Source organism: Pseudophryne corroboree, chromosome 5 (assembly GCF_028390025.1).
Source record: "Pseudophryne corroboree isolate aPseCor3 chromosome 5, aPseCor3.hap2, whole genome shotgun sequence".
Taxonomy (NCBI): domain Eukaryota; kingdom Metazoa; phylum Chordata; class Amphibia; order Anura; family Myobatrachidae; genus Pseudophryne; species Pseudophryne corroboree.
In genome coordinates this window covers 839,315,747-839,332,123 of record NC_086448.1, presented here as the reverse complement: position 1 = coordinate 839,332,123, position 16,377 = coordinate 839,315,747, and the positions used below count along the sequence as shown (strand labels likewise).

Below are 16,377 nucleotides of genomic sequence, written 5' to 3'. Positions count from 1 at the left end.
TGGGGGTTACCTGTGCAGAGCGCAGGGGATGGGGTACACTAATGGGGGTTACCTGTGCGGAGCGCAGGGGATGGGTAAAATAATCGGGGTTACCTGTGCGGAGCGCAGGGGATGCGGTACACTAATGGGGGTTACCTGTGCAGAGCGCAGGGGATGGGGTACACTAATGGGGGTTACCTGTGCGAGCGCAGGGATGGTACACTAATGGGGGTAACCTGTGCAGGAGCGCAGGGGATGGGTACACTAATGGGGGTTACCTGTGCGGAGCGCAGGGGATGGGGTACACTAATGGGGGTTACCTGTGCGGAGCGCAGGGGATGGGGTACACTAATGGGGGTTACCTGTGCGGAGCGCAGGGGATGGGGTACACTAATGGGGGTTACCTGTGCGGAGCGCAGGGGATGGGGTACACTAATGGGGGTTACCTGTGCGGAGCGCAGGGGATGCGGTACACTAATGGGGGTTACCTGTGCGGAGCGCAGGGGATGGGGTACACTAATGGGGGTTACCTGTGCGGAGCGCAGGGGATGGGGTACACTAATGGGGGTTACCTGTGCGGAGCGCAGGGGATGGGTACACTAATGGGGGTTACCTGTGCGGAGCGCAGGGGATGGGGTACACTAATGGGGGTTACCTGTGCGGAGCGCAGGGGATGCGGTACACTAATGGGGGTTACCTGTGCGGAGCGCAGGGGATGGGGTACACTAATGGGGTTACCTGTGCGGAGCGCAGGGGATGGGGTACACTAATGGGGGTTACCTGTGCGGAGCGCAGGGGATGGGGTACACTAATGGGGGTTACCTGTGCGGAGCGCAGGGGATGCGGTACACTAATGGGGGTTACCTGTGCGGAGCGCAGGGGATGCGGTACACTAATGGGGGTTACCTGTGCGGAGCGCAGGGGATGGGGTACACTAATGGGGGTTACCTGTGCGGAGCGCAGGGGATGGGGTACACTAATGGGGGTTACCTGTGCGGAGCGCAGGGGATGCGGTACACTAATGGGGGTTACCTGTGCGGAGCGCAGGGGATGGGGTACACTAATGGGGGTTACCTGTGCGGAGCGCAGGGGATGGGGTACACTAATGGGGGTTACCTGTGCGGAGCGCAGGGATGCGGTACAATGGGGTACTGTGCGGTAGCGCAGGGATGGGTACACTAATGGGGGTTACCTGTGCGGAGCGCAGGGGATGGGGTACACTAATGGGGGTTACCTGTGCGGAGCGCAGGGGATGGGGTACACTAATGGGGGTTACCTGTGCGGAGCGCAGGGGATGCGGTACACTAATGGGGATTACCTGTGCGGAGCGCAGGGGATGGGGTACACTAATGGGGGTTACCTGTGCGGAGCGCAGGGGATGCGGTACACTAATGGGGGTTACCTGTGCGGAGCGCAGGGGATGGGGTACACTAATGGGGGTTACCTGTGCGGAGCGCAGGGGATGGGGTACACTAATGGGGGTTACCTGTGCGGAGCGCAGGGGATGGGGTACACTAATGGGGGTTACCTGTGCGGAGCGCAGGGGATGCGGTACACTAATGGGGGTTACCTGTGCGGAGCGCAGGGGATGGGGTACACTAATGGGGGTTACCTGTGCGGAGCGCAGGGGATGCGGTACACTAATGGTGGTTACCTGTGCGGAGCGCAGGGGATGCGGTACACTAATGGGGGTTACCTGTGCGGAGCGCAGGGGATGGGGTACACTAATGGGGGTTACCTGTGCGGAGCGCAGGGGATGGGGTACACTAATGGGGGTTACCTGTGCGGAGCGCAGGGGATGGGGTACACTAATTGGGGTTACCTGTGCGGAGCGCAGGGGATGGGGTACACTAATGGGGGTTACCTGTGCGGAGCGCAGGGGATGCGGTACACTAATGGGGGTTACCTGTGCGGAGCGCAGGGGATGGGGTACACTAATGGGGGTTACCTGAGCGGAGCGCAGGGGATGGGGTACACTAATGGGGGTTACCTGTGCGGAGCGCAGGGGATGGGGTACACTAATGGGGGTTACCTGTGCGGAGCGCAGGGGATGGGGTACACTAATGGGGGTTACCTGTGCGGAGCGCAGGGGATGGGGTACACTAATGGGGGTTACCTGTGCGGAGCGCAGGGGATGGGGTACACTAATGGGGGTTACCTGTGCGGAGCGCAGGGGATGCGGTAAAATAATCGGGGTTACCCGTGCGGAGCGCAGGGGATGCGGTACACTAATGGGGGTTACCTGTGCGGAGCGCAGGGGATGCGGTACACTAACGGGGGTTACCTGTGCGGAGCGCAGGGGATGCGGTACACTAACGGGGGTTACCTGTGCGGAGCGCAGGGATGCGGTACACTAACGGGGGTTACCTGTGCGGAGCGCAGGGGATGCGGTACACTAATGGGGGTTACCCGTGCGGAGCGCAGGGGATGCGGTACACTAATGGGGGTTACCTGTGCGGAGCGCAGGGGATGGGGTACACTAATGGGGGTTACCTGTGCGGAGCGCAGGGGATGCGGTACACTAATGGGGGTTACCTGTGCGGAGCGCAGGGGATGCGGTACACTAATGGGGGTTACCTGTGCGGAGCGCAGGGGATGAGGTACACTAATGGGGGTTACCTGTGCGGAGCGCAGGGATGCGGTACACTAATGGGGGTTACCTGTGCGGAGCGCAGGGGATGCGGTACACTAACGGGGGTTACCTGTGCGGAGCGCAGGGGATGCGGTACACTAACGGGGGTTACCTGTGCGGAGCGCAGGGGATGCGGTACACTAATGGGGGTTACCTGTGCGGAGCGCAGGGGATGAGGTACACTAATGGGGGTTACCTGTGCGGAGCGCAGGGGATGGGGTACACTAATGGGGGTTACCTGTGCGGAGCGCAGGGGATGCGGTACACTAATGGGGGTTACCTGTGCGGAGCGCAGGGGATGCGGTACACTAATGGGGGTTACCTGTGCGGAGCGCAGGGGATGCGGTACACTAATGGGGGTTACCTGTGCGGAGCGCAGGGGATGAGGTACACTAATGGGGGTTACCTGTGCGGAGCGCAGGGGATGGGGTACACTAATGGGGGTTACCTGTGCGGAGCGCAGGGGATGCGGTACACTAATGGGGGTTACCTGTGCGGAGCGCAGGGGATGCGGTACACTAATTGGGGTTACCTGTGCGGAGCGCAGGGGATGCGGTACACTAACGGGGGTTACCTGTGCGGAGCGCAGGGGATGGGGTACACTAATCGGGGTTACCTGTGCGGAGCGCAGGGGATGCGGTACACTAATGGGGGTTACCTGTGCGGAGCGCAGGGGATGCGGTACACTAATGGGGGTTACCTGTGCGGAGCGCAGGGGATGGGGTACACTAACAGGGGTTACCTGTGCGGAGCGCAGGGGATGCGGTACACTAATGGGGGTTACCTGTGCGCCGACAGCTAAAATGACACCGAAAGAAATATAAAAATGTTGTGCTAACCTTTTTCCGTGTCGACTAATACTAAGATAACACTGCAGCGTACCATCTCCTATGTAGATACAGCCACGGACGCACACTGAATACAGGTATACCACATATCATGCTGCGTCCTAGTCTCAACGTTTTGCGAATACGACACATTTCAATGGAAAAAGTCACACAAAGACGCTCGTTACTACCGAGCAGCGGCATGACGAGAAGGGCGGTGTAACGTGCAGGGAGGACGCGTGTACAACAGGACATACAAGGAATCAGCGTATGTCTGTACACAAAGACCGGCAAAGGAAATGCCAGTGTGTGTGTGTGTGTGTGGGGGGGGGGGGGGTGACACTGTAAGGGGGATGGCGGCTGGTATGTGGGAGGGGGTGTCAATGTATTGAGGGGGGGGTACGCATATGGGAGTGGGAGGCAGGAAAAGGCCGGTGCTGATACTGGCTGCTATGTCAGGGGCAGCTGGGGAGGGGGGCAATAACTGTGGAAGTGTCAGTGTATGGGGTGGTGGCTAGTATATGGGGGTATATCATTGTATTGGAAGGTGGTATTTGGGAGTGGGAGGCAGGAGGAGGCCAGTGCAGCTGGGGAGGGGGGCAATGAATGGGGCAGTGTAAGTGTATTGGGGGGGGGGGGGGGAGGGTGGTATTTGGGTGAGGGGTGTCAGCATATTGGGGGGGGGGGGGGGAGGATGGTATTTGGGTGAGGGGTGTCAGTGTATTGGGGGGGTGGTATGTGGGTGAGGGGTGTCAGTGTATTGGGGGGGTGGTATGTGGGTGAGGGGTGTCAGTGTATTGGGGGGAGGATGATATTTGGGAGAGAGGTGTCAGTGTATTGGGGGGGAATGGTATGTGGGTGAGGGGTGTCAGTGTATTGGGGGAAGGATGGTATGTGGGTGAGGGGTGTCAGTGTATTGGGGGAAGGATGGTATGTGGGTGAGGGGTGTCAGTGTATTGGGGGGGATGGTATATGGGTGAGGGGTGTCAGTGTATTGGGGGAGGATGGTATTTGGGTGAGAGGTGTCAGTGTATTGGGGGGGAGGATGGTATTTGGGTGAGGGGTGTCAGTGTATTGGGGGAGGATGGTATTTGGGTGAGAGGTGTCAGTGTATTGGGGGGGAGGATGGTATTTGGGTGAGGGGTGTCAGTGTATTGGGGGGAGGATGATATTTGGGTGAGAGGTGTCAGTGTATTGGGGGTGGATGATATTTGGGTGAGAGGTGTCAGTGTATTGGGGGGAGGATGGTATATGGGTGAGGGGTGTCAGTGTATTGGGGGGGGAAGGATGGTATGTGGGTGAGGGGTGTCAGTGTATTGGGGGGGAATGGTATGTGGGTGAGGGGTGTCAGTGTATTGGGGGGAGGATGGTATGTGGGTGAGGGGTGTCAGTGTATTGGGGGGAGGATGGTATGTGGGTGAGGGGTGTCAGTGTATTGGGGGGAGGATGGTATGTGGGTGAGGGGTGTCAGTGTATTGGGGGAGGGGGTGTCAGTGTATTGGGGGAGGGGGTGTCAGTGTATTGGGGGGGAATGGTATTTGGGTGAGGGGTGTCAGTGTATTGGGGTGAGGATGGTATGTGGGTGAGGGGTGTCAGTGTATTGGGGAGAGGATGGTATGTGGGTGAGAGGTGTCAGTGTATTGGGGGGAGGATGGTATGTCGGTGAGGGGTGTCAGTGTATTGGGGGGAGGATGGTATGTGGGTGAGGGGTGTCAGTGTATTGGGGAGGATGGTATGTGGGTGAGGGGTGTCAGTGTATTGGGGGGGAGGATGGTATTTGGGTGAGAGGTGTCAGTGTATTGGGGGGAGGATGGTATTTGGGTGAGAGGTGTCAGTGTATTGGGGGTATGATATGTGGGTGAGGGGTGTCAGTGTATTGGGGGGAGGATGATATTTGGGTGAGAGGTGTCAGTGTATTGGGGGGAGGATGATATTTGGGTGAGAGGTGTCAGTGTATTGGGGGGATGGTATGTGGGTGAGGGGTGTCAGTGTATTGGGGGGAGGATGGTATGTGGGTGAGGGTGTCAGTGTATTGGGGGGGATGGTATGTGGGTGAGGGGTGTCAGTGTATTGGGGGGAGGATGGTATTTGGGTGAGAGGTGTCAGTGTATTGGGGGTATGATATGTGGGTGAGGGGTGTCAGTGTATTGGGGGGAGGGTGGTATTTGGGTGAGAGGTGTCAGTGTATTGGGGGGAGGATGGTATGTGGGTGAGAGGTGTCAGTGTATTGGGGGGAGGATGGTATGTGGGTGAGAGGTGTCAGTGTATTGGGGGGAGGGTGGTATTTGGGTGAGAGGTGTCAGTGTATTGGGGGGAGGATGGTATGTGGGTGAGGGGTGTCAGTGTATTGGGGAGGATGGTATGTGGGTGAGGGGTGTCAGTGTATTGGGGGGAGGATGGTTTTGGGTGAGAGGTGTCAGTGTATTGGGGGGAGGATGGTATTTGGGTGAGAGGTGTCAGTGTATTGGGGGGAGGATGGTATGTGGGTGAGAGGTGTCAGTGTATTGGGGGGAGGATGATATTTGGGTGAGAGGTGTCAGTGTATTGGGGGGATGGTATGTGGGTGAGGGGTGTCAGTGTATTGGGGGGAGGATGGTATGTGGGTGAGGGGTGTCAGTGTATTGGGGGGAGGATGGTATTTGGGTGAGGGGTGTCAGTGTATTGGGGGGAATGGTATTTGGGTGAGGGGTGTCAGTGTATTGGGGGGGATGGTATTTGGGTGAGGGGTGTCAGTGTATTGGGGGGGATGGTATTTGGGTGAGGGGTGTCAGTGTATTGGGGGGAGGATGGTATTTGGGTGAGGGGTGTCAGTGTATTGGGGGGGATGGTATATGGGTGAGGGGTGTCAGTGTATTGGGGGAGGGGGTGTCAGTGTATTGGGGGAGGGGGTGTCAGTGTATTGGGGGAGGGGGTGTCAGTGTATTAGGGGGGGGGGGGCAGGAGGTGGCTGCCATGGCAATGACTGGGGGAGGGGTGTCACCTTGAGCGTGACGTCACACAGCTTGCCCTGACGTCGGATCTCCTCCATGACGCCATAGCCGCGGCTGGGGAGGTCGCCCACCGTGACGTGCACCAGGTCCTCCAGCTCCTCCAGCTCGTCCACCATCTTGTGACCCGGCGGGAAGCGCTGCTGCTGTGACAGTGAGCCCTGTGACCTGGCCTGGCCCCGCCCCCGGCTGATGACGCATTTCCGGGGGGCACCGGCTGCGCGCTCCCGTTCTCATGCCCGGTACCGGCGCTGCGGCCCGGGGGAAAGGGAGGGGTCACCAGGGGATGAGCGACGTACAACCGGGAGACGGTGGCCCCCAATAACAGCCGCGCCGGTCACATGACACGCCCACTTCCGGCGCCGGCCCGTCACCATGGAGACCGGAGAGTTTACACTCAGAGTCTGAGAGAGGGTGAGTGACTGACCGGAGCCTCACACCGTGTATACCGACCGCAGCGACACCCTGCTGTATGCTGTACTATGGGCGGCACAGTGACACAGTGGTCAGCAGTGCTAGTCATGGGTGTGCTGTATATACCTGATATTACTACTACTACATGTTATACTGAACCTCATTACACCCTGCTGTATGCTGTACTATGGGCGGCACAGTGACACAGTGGTCAGCAGTGCTAGTCATGGGTGTGCTGTATATACCTGATATTACTACTACATGTTATACTGATCCTCATTACACCCTGCTGTATGCTGTGCTGTATGTACTGTACTATGGGCGGCACAGTGACACAGTGGTCAGCAGTGCTAGGCATGGGTGTGATGTATATACCTGATATTACTACTACATGTTATACTGATCCTCATTACACCCTGCTGTATGCTGTGCTGTATGCTGTACTATGGGCGGCACAGTGACACAGTGGTCAGCAGTGCTAGGCATGGGTGTAATGTATATACCTGATATTACTACTACATGTTATACTGATCCTCATTACACCCTGCTGTATGCTGTGCTGTATGCTGTACTATGGGCGGCACAGTGACACAGTGGTCAGCAGTGCTAGTCATGGGTGTGCTGTATATACCTGATATTACTACTACATGTTATACTGATCCTCATTACACCCTGCTGTATGCTGTGCTGTATACTGTACTATGGGCGGCACAGTGACACAGTGGTAAGCAGTGCTAGGCATGGGTGTGATGTATATACCTGATATTACTACTACATGTTATACTGATCCTCATTACACCCTGCTGTATGCTGTGCTGTATGTACTGTACTATGGGCGGCACAGTGACACAGTGGTGAGCAGTGCTAGGCATGGGTGTGATGTATATACCTGATATTACTACTACATGTTATACTGACCCTCATTACACCCTGCTGTATGCTGTGCTGTATGTACTGTACTATGGGCGGCACAGTGACACAGTGGTCAGCAGTGCTAGTCATGGGTGTAATGTATATACCTGATATTACTACTACATGTTATACTGATCCTCATTACACCCTGCTGTATGCTGTGCTGTATGCTGTACTATGGGCGGCACAGTGACACAGTGGTGAGCAGTGCTAGGCATGGGTGTGCTGTATATACCTGATATTACTACTACATGTTATACTGACCCTCATTACACCCTGCTGTATGCTGTGCTGTATGCTGTACTATGGGCGGCACAGTGACACAGTGGTCAGCAGTGCTAAGCATGGGTGTGCTGTATATACCTGATATTACTACTACATGTTATACTGAACCTCATTACACCCTGCTGTATGCTGTGCTGTATGCTGTACTATGGGCGGCACAGTGACACAGTGGTGAGCAGTGCTAGTCATGGGTGTGCTGTATATACCTGATATTACTACTACATGCTATACTGATCCTCATTACACCCTGCTGTATGCTGTGCTGTATGCTGTACTATGGGCGGCACAGTGACACAGTGGTCAGTAGTGCTAGGCATGGGTGTAATGTATATACCTGATATTACTACTACATGTTATACTGATCCTCATTACACCCTGCTGTATGCTGTGCTGTATGTACTGTACTATGGGCGGCACAGTGACACAGTGGTGAGCAGTGCTAGGCATGGGTGTGATGTATATACCTGATATTACTACTACATGTTATACTGACCCTCATTACACCCTGCTGTATGCTGTGCTGTATGTACTGTACTATGGGCGGCACAGTGACACAGTGGTGAGCAGTGCTAGGCATGGGTGTGATGTATATACCTGATATTACTACTATATGTTATACTGATCCTCATTACACCCTGCTGTATACTGTGCTGTATGCTGTATTATGGGCGGCACAGTGACACAGTGGTCAGCAGTGCTAGGCATGGGTGTGCTGTATATACCTGATTTCTCTGACGTCCTAAGTGGATGCTGGGGACTCCGTCAGGACCATGGGGAATAGCGGCTCCGCAGGAGACAGGGCACAAAAATAAAGCTTTAGGATCAGGTGGTGTGCACTGGCTCCTCCCCCTATGACCCTCCTCCAAGCCTCAGTTAGGTTTTTGTGCCCGTCCGAGCAGGGTGCAATCTAGGTGGCTCTCTTAAGGAGCTGCTTAGAAAAAGTTTTTAGGTTTTTTATGTTCAGTGAGTCCTGCTGGCAACAGGCTCACTGCATCGAGGGACTTAGGGGAGAGAAGATCAACTCACCTGCGTGCAGGATGGATTGGCTTCTTAGGCTACTGGACACCATTAGCTCCAGAGGGAGTCGGAACACAGGTCTCACCCTGGGGTTCGTCCCGGAGCCGCGCCGCCGACCCCCCTTGCAGATGCTGAAGATTGAAGGTCCAGAAACCGGCGGCAGAAGGCTTTTCAGTCTTCATGAAGGTAGCGCACAGCACTGCAGCTGTGCGCCATTGTTGTCACACACTTCACACCATAGGTCACGGAGGGTGCAGGGCGCTGCTGGGGGCGCCCTGGGCAGCAATGTATAATACCTTTTATGGCTAAAAAATACATCACATATAGCCCTTGAGGCTATATGGATGTATTAAACCCATGCCAGATATCTCAAACTCCGGGAGAAAAGCCCGCCGGAATAGGGGGCGGGGCTTATTCTCCTCAGCACACAGCGCCATTTTCCTGCTCAGCTCCGCTGTGAGGAAGGCTCCCAGGACTCTCCCCTGCACTGCACTACAGAAACAGGGTAAAACAGAGAGGGGGGGCACTTTTTTTGGCGATATTTTATATATTTAAGCTGCTATAAGGATACAACACTTATATAAGGTTGTTCCCATATATATTATAGCGCTTGGGTGTGTGCTGGCAAACTCTCCCTCTGTCTCCCCAAAGGGCTAGTGGGGTCCTGTCTTCGATAAGAGCATTCCCTGTGTGTCTGCTGTGTGTCGGTACGTGTGTGTCGACATGTATGAGGACGATGTTGGTGTGGAGGCAGAGCAATTGCCGATAATGGTGATGTCACCCCCCAGGGAGTCGACACCGGAATGGATGGCTTTGTTTATGGAATTACGTGATAATGTCAGCACATTACAAAAATCAGTTGACGACATGAGACGGCCGGAAAACCAGTTGGTACCTGCCCAGGCGTCTCAGACACCGTCAGGGGCTGTAAAACGCCCTTTACCTCAGTCGGTCGACACAGACCCAGACACGGACACTGAATCTAGTGTCGACGGTGAAGAAACAAACGTATTTTCAAGTAGGGCCACACGTTATATGATCACGGCAATGAAGGAGGCTTTGCATATCTCTGATACTGCAAGTACCACAAAAAGGGGTATTATGTGGGGGGTGAAAAAACTACCTGTAGTTTTTCCTGAATCAGAGGAATTGAATGATGTATGTGATGAAGCGTGGGTTAACCCAGATAGAAAAGTGCTAATTTCAAAAAAGTTATTGGCATTATACCCTTTCCCGCCAGAGGTTAGGGCGCGCTGGGAAACACCCCCTAGGGTGGATAAGGCGCTCACACGCTTATCAAAACAAGTGGCGTTACCGTCTCCTGATACGGCCGCCCTCAAGGATCCAGCTGATAGGAGGCTGGAAACTACCCTAAAAAGTATATACACACATACTGGTGTTATACTGCGACCAGCCATCGCCTCAGCCTGGATGTGCAGTGCTGGGGTGGTCTGGTCGGATTCCCTGACTGAAAATATTGATACCCTGGATAGGGACAGTATTTTATTGACTATAGAGCAATTAAAGGATGCTTTTCTTTATATGCGAGATGCTCAGAGGGATATTTGCACTCTGGCATCGAGAGTAAATGCGATGTCCATATCTGCCAGAAGAAGTTTATGGACGCGACAGTGGTCAGGTGATGCGGATTCTAAACGACATATGGAAGTATTGCCGTATAAAGGGGAGGAATTATTTGGCGTCGGTCTATCGGATCTGGTGGCCACGGCAACTGCCGGAAAATCCACCTTTTTTACCTCAGACCCCCTCCCAACAGAAAAAGACACCGTCTTTTCAGCCGCAGTCCTTTCGGTCCTATAAGAACAAGCGGGCAAAAGGACAGTCATATCTGCCCCGGGGCAGAGGAAGGGGTAAGAGAGGACAGCAAGCAGCCCCTGCCCAGGAACAGAAGCCCTCCCAGGGTTCTGCAAAGCCCTCAGCATGACGCTGGGGCTTTACAAGCGGACTCAGGAGCGGTGGGGGGTCGACTCAAGAATTTCAGCGCACAGTGGGCTTGCTCACAGGTGGACCCCTGGATCCTGCAGGTAGTATCTCAGGGTTACAGGTTGGAATTCGAGAAGTCTCCCCCTCGCCGGTTCCTAAAGTCTGCTTTGCCAACGTCTCCCTCAGACAGGGCGACGGTATTGGAAGCCATTCACAAGCTGTTTTCTCAGCAGGTGATAGTCAAGGTACCCCTCCTACAACAAGGAAAAGGGTATTACTCCACGCTATTTGTGGTACCGAAGCCGGACGGCTCGGTAAGACCTATTCTAAATCTGAAATCTTTGAACCTGTACATACAGAAATTCAAATTCAAGATGGAGTCACTCAGAGCAGTGATAGCGAATCTGGAAGAAGGGGACTTTATGGTGTCCCTGGACATAAAGGATGCTTACCTGCATGTCCCAATTTGCCCTTCACATCAAGGGTACCTCAGGTTCGTGGTGCAAAACTGTCATTATCCGTTTCAGACGCTGCCGTTTGGATTGTCCACGGCACCTCGGGTCTTTACCAAGGTAATGGCCGAAATGATGATTCTTCTTCGAAGAAGAGGCGTATTAATTATCCCTTACTTGGACGATCTCCTGATAAGGGCAAGGTCCAGAGAACAGCTGGAGGACGGAGTAGCACTAACCCAATTAGTGCTGCAACAACACGGGTGGATTCTGAATTTTCCAAAATCTCAGTTGACACCGACAACACGTCTGCTGTTCCTGGGAATGATTCTGGACACGGTTCAGAAAAAGGTGTTTCTTCCGGAGGAGAAAGCCAAGGAGTTATCCAAACTTGTCAGGAACCTCCTAAAACCAGGAAAAGTGTCTGTGCATCAATGCACAAGAGTCCTGGGAAAGATGGTGGCTTCTTACGAAGCGATTCCATTCGGCAGATTCCACGCACGAACTTTTCAGTGGGATCTGTTGGACAAATGGTCCGGATCGCATCTGCAGATGCACCAGCGGATAACCTTATCACCACGGACAAGGGTGTCTCTTCTGTGGTGGTTGCAGAGTGCTCATCTGTTAGAGGGCCGCAGATTCGGCATACAGGACTAGGTCCTGGTGACCACGGATGCCAGTCTGAGAGGCTGGGGAGCGGTCACACAGGGAAGAAACTTCCAGGGAGTATGGTCAAGCCTGGAGATGTCTTTTCACATAAATATACTGGAGCTAAGAGCGATTTACAATGCTCTAAGTCTGGCAAAACCCCTGCTTCAGGGTCAGCCGGTGTTGATCCAGTCGGACAACATCACGGCAGTCGCCCACGTAAACAGACAGGGCGGCACAAGAAGCAGGACAGCAATGGCAGAAGCTGCAAGGATTCTTCGCTGGGCGGAAGATCATGTGATAGCACTGTCAGCAGTGTTCATTCCGGGAGTGGACAACTGGGAAGCAGACTTCCTCAGCAGACACGATCTACACCCGGGAGAGTGGGGACTTCATCCAGAAGTCTTCCACATGATTGTGAACCGTTGGGAAAAACCAAAGGTGGATATGATGGCGTCCCGCCTCAACAAAAAACTGGACAGGTATTGCGCCAGGTCAAGAGACCCTCAGGCAATAGCTGTGGACGCTCTGGTAACACCGTGGGTGTTCCAGTCAGTGTATGTGTTTCCTCCTCTGCCTCTCATACCAAAAGTACTGAGAATTATACGGCAAAGGGGAGTAAGAACGATACTCGTGGCTCCGGATTGGCCAAGAAGAACTTGGTACCCGGAACTTCAAGAGATGCTCACGGAGGATCCGTGGCCTCTACCTCTAAGACGGGACCTGCTTCAGCAGGGACCGTGTCTATTCCAAGACTTACCGCGGCTGCGTTTGACGGCATGGCGGTTTAACGCCGAATTCTAAGGGAAAAAGGCATTCCGGAAGAGGTCATTCCTACACTGGTAAAAGCCAGGAAGGAGGTGACTGCACAACATTATCACCGCATTTGGAGAAAATATGTTGCGTGGTGTGAGGCCAGGAAGGCCCCCACGGAGGAATTTCAACTGGGTCGATTCCTACATTTCCTGCAAACAGGATTATCTATGGGCCTCAAATTGGGGTCCATTAAGGTTCAAATTTCGGCCCTGTCGATTTTCTTCCAGAAAGAATTGGCTTCAGTTCCTGAAGTCCAGACTTTTGTAAAAGGAGTATTACATATACAGCCCCCGGTTGTGCCCCCAGTGGCACCGTGGGATCTTAATGTAGTTTTGGATTTTCTCAAATCCCATTGGTTTGAGCCACTCAAATCGGTGGATTTGAAATATCTTACATGGAAAGTAACCATGCTACTGGCCCTGGCTTCAGCCAGGAGAGTATCAGAATTGGCGGCTTTATCGTATAAAAGCCCATATCTGATTTTCCATTCGGACAGGGCAGAACTGCGGACGCGTCCTCATTTTCTGCCTAAGGTGGTGTCAACGTTTCACCTGAACCAGCCTATTGTGGTGCCTGCGGCTACTAACGATTTGGAGGATTCCAAGTTGCTGGACGTTGTCAGGGCATTGAAAATATATATTTCAAGAACGGCGGGAGTCAGAAAGTCTGACTCACTGTTTATATTGTATGCACCCAACAAGATGGGTGCTCCTGCTTCTAAGCAGACGATTGCTCGTTGGATTTGTAGCACAATTCAACTTGCACATTCTGTGGCAGGCCTGCCACAACCAAAATCTGTCAAGGCCCATTCCACAAGGAAAGTGGGCTCATCCTGGGCGGCTGCCCGGGGGGTCTCGGCTTTACAACTCTGCCGAGCAGCTACGTGGTCGGGGGAGAACACGTTTGTAAAATTCTACAAATTTGATACCCTGGCTAAAGAGGACCTGGAGTTCTCTCATTCGGTGCTGCAGAGTCATCCGCACTCTCCCGCCCGTTTGGGAGCTTTGGTATAATCCCCATGGTCCTGACGGAGTCCCCAGCATCCACTTAGGACGTCAGAGAAAATAAGATTTTACTTACCGATAAATCTATTTCTCGTAGTCCGTAGTGGATGCTGGGCGCCCATCCCAAGTGCGGATTATCTGCAATACTTGTACATAGTTATTGTTACAAAAAAATCGGGTTGTTATTGTTGTGAGCCGTCTGTTCAGAGGCTCCTACGTTTGTCATACTGTTAACTGGGTTCAGATCACAAGTTGTACGGTGTGATTGGTGTGGCTGGTATGAGTCTTACCCGGGATTCAATATCCTTCCTTATTGTGTACGCTCGTCCGGGCACAGTATCCTAACTGAGGCTTGGAGGAGGGTCATAGGGGGAGGAGCCAGTGCACACCACCTGATCCTAAAGCTTTATTTTTGTGCCCTGTCTCCTGCGGAGCCGCTATTCCCCATGGTCCTGACGGAGTCCCCAGCATCCACTACGGACTACGAGAAATAGATTTATCGGTAAGTAAAATCTTATTATTACTACTACATGTTATACTGACCCTCATTACACCCTGCTGTATGCTGTGCTGTATGCTGTACTATGGGCGGCACAGTGACACAGTGGTCAGCAGTGCTAGGCATGGGTGTGATGTATATACCTGATATTACTACTACATGTTATACTGATCCTCATTACACCCTGCTGTATGCTGTGCTGTATGCTGTACTATGGGCGGCACAGTGACACAGTGGTCAGCAGTGCTAGTGATGGGTGTGCTGTATATACCTGATATTACTACTACATGTTATACTGACCCTCATTACACCCTGCTGTATGCTGTGCTGTATACTGTACTATGGGCGGCACAGTGACACAGTGGTGAGCAGTGCTAGGCATGGGTGTGATGTATATACCTGATATTACTACTACATGTTATACTGACCCTCATTACACCCTGCTGTATGCTGTGCTGTATGTACTGTACTATGGGCGGCACAGTGACACAGTGGTCAGCAGTGCTAGGCATGGGTGTGCTGTATATACCTGATATTACTACTACATGTTATACTGATCCTCATTACACCCTGCTGTATGCTGTGCTGTATGCTGTACTATGGGCAGCACAGTGACACAGTGGTCAGCAGTGCTAGGCATGGGTGTGCTGAATATACCTGATATTACTATTACATGTTATACTGATCCTCATTACACTCTGCTGTATGCTGTGCTGTATACTGTACTATGGGCGGCACAGTGACACAGTGGTGAGCAGTGCTAGTCATGGGTGTGATGTATATACCTGATATTACTACAATATGTTATACTGATCCTCATTACACCCTGCTGTATGCTGTGCTGTATGCTGTACTATGGGCGGCACAGTGACACAGTGGTGAGCAGTGCTAGGCATGGGTGTGCTGTATATACCTGATATTACTACTACTACATGTTATACTGAACCTCATTACACCCTGCTGTATGCTGTACTATGGGCGGCACAGTGACACAGTGGTGAGCAGTGCTAGTCATGGGTGTAATGTATATACCTGATATTACTACTACATGTTATACTGATCCTCATTACACCCTGCTGTATGCTGTGCTGTATACTGTACTATGGGCGGCACAGTGACACAGTGGTGAGCAGTGCTAGTCATGGGTGTGATGTATATACCTGATATTACTACTATATGTTATACTGATCCTCATTACACCCTGCTGTATGCTGTGCTGTATGCTGTACTATGGGCGGCACAGTGACACAGTGGTGAGCAGTGCTAGGCATGGGTGTGCTGTATATACCTGATATTACTACTACTACATGTTATACTGAACCTCATTACACCCTGCTGTATGCTGTACTATGGGCGGCACAGTGACACAGTGGTCAGCAGTGCTAGTCATGGGTGTGCTGTATATACCTGATATTACTACTACATGTTATACTGATCCTCATTACACCCTGCTGTATGCTGTGCTGTATGCTGTACTATGGGCGGCACAGTGACACAGTGGTCAGCAGTGCTAGTCATGGGTGTGCTGTATATACCTGATATTACTACTACATGTTATACTGATCCTCATTACACCCTGCTGTATGCTGTGCTGTATGCTGTACTATGGGCGGCACATTGACACAGTGGTCAGCAGTGCTAGTCATGGGTGTGCTGTATATACCTGATATTACTACTACATGTTATACTGATCCTCATTACACCCTGCTGTATGCTGTGCTGTATGCTGTACTATGGGCGGCACAGTGACACAGTGGTCAGCAGTGCTAGGCATGGGTGTGATGTATATACCTGATATTACTACTACATGTTATACTGATCCTCATTACACCCTGCTGTATGCTGTGCTGTATGCTGTACTATGGGCGGCACAGTGACACAGTGGTCAGCAGTGCTAGGCATGGGTGTAATGTATATACCTGATATTACTACTACATGTTATACTGATCCTCATTACACCC

The 16,377-nt window shown here is 52.8% G+C and overlaps 1 protein-coding gene across 4 annotated transcripts in view; it reads left to right on the top strand.

The window, feature by feature from the left end:
• The first annotated feature begins 6,536 nt into the window (after positions 1-6,536).
• The window catches only part of KIF9 (kinesin family member 9), a 167,308-nt gene continuing 157,467 nt past the window's right edge, over positions 6,537-16,377 (top strand). For 2 of the 4 annotated variants that reach the window (XM_063924612.1, XM_063924613.1), the window contains exon 1: positions 6,537-6,839. The gene's annotated coding sequence lies outside the window, so the exon portion shown is untranslated. The remainder of the gene's footprint in view (positions 6,840-16,377) is intronic. The other 2 variants (XM_063924610.1, XM_063924611.1) reach the window with 2 other exon arrangements.